Source organism: Sinocyclocheilus rhinocerous, unplaced genomic scaffold (assembly GCF_001515625.1).
Source record: "Sinocyclocheilus rhinocerous isolate Xijiao unplaced genomic scaffold, SAMN03320098_v1.1 scaffold828, whole genome shotgun sequence".
Lineage (NCBI taxonomy): Eukaryota > Metazoa > Chordata > Actinopteri > Cypriniformes > Cyprinidae > Sinocyclocheilus > Sinocyclocheilus rhinocerous.
Window position 1 is genome coordinate 593570 of NW_015634025.1, and position 691 is coordinate 594260.

The 691-nt window shown below is 37.5% G+C and overlaps 1 protein-coding gene across 1 annotated transcript in view; it reads right to left on the minus strand.

Annotated features, from left to right (window-relative positions):
• vps13b (vacuolar protein sorting 13 homolog B) overlaps positions 1-691 on the minus strand; it is a 109977-nt gene that overhangs the window by 95472 nt on the left and 13814 nt on the right. The gene's annotated exons all lie outside the window — the stretch shown is intronic.

Below are 691 nucleotides of genomic sequence, written 5' to 3' on the forward strand. Positions count from 1 at the left end.
GAGAGAGAGAGAGAGAGAGAGAGAGTGAATGCTGGCGGCAGCAGTTCATCAGGTTTATCAGGCGCAGCAGCAGCTGACTCTGAAGAAGCACTTCAAAGGGTCAAAGGTCAACGTGTGTGTGTGTGTGTGTGTGTGTGTGTCGGACTCTTCAAAGGAGTTTTGTGAACATGTTTATTAGAGCCCGACCGATATGGGTTTTTTTGGGCCGATACCGATACTGATATTAGGGAGTAAAAAAAGCCGATATCGATATATCGGCCGATATTCTTTGTGTATATTATAGTACAGTATAGTCAAAAGTTTGGACACTTTTCCATTCGTGTGTCCACACATTTGACTGGTACTATATAGAGAATACAGTATATATATATATATATATACATAAACAGAATATATATACATAAACACATTTTTTGCAATGATCACTCAAATGTGGTGATCAAACACTTATAATGACGTGACAGAGATACGTAATGGAGGCAGGGCATTTAACAATTTAACAATAAACTTTATTATCCAAAATGAGTCTGACATCAGTGCACTGAACAGTAAAGTTGAAGTTTATTCAACTTTAATTCAATTCAATTCCATTCAACTTTATTCCGTTCAAGTTTATTTCACTTCGGAACATTGATTCACGGATTTGCGCTACTGTCTTCACACACAGACGAAACTTACTAGAGAAGTGTGA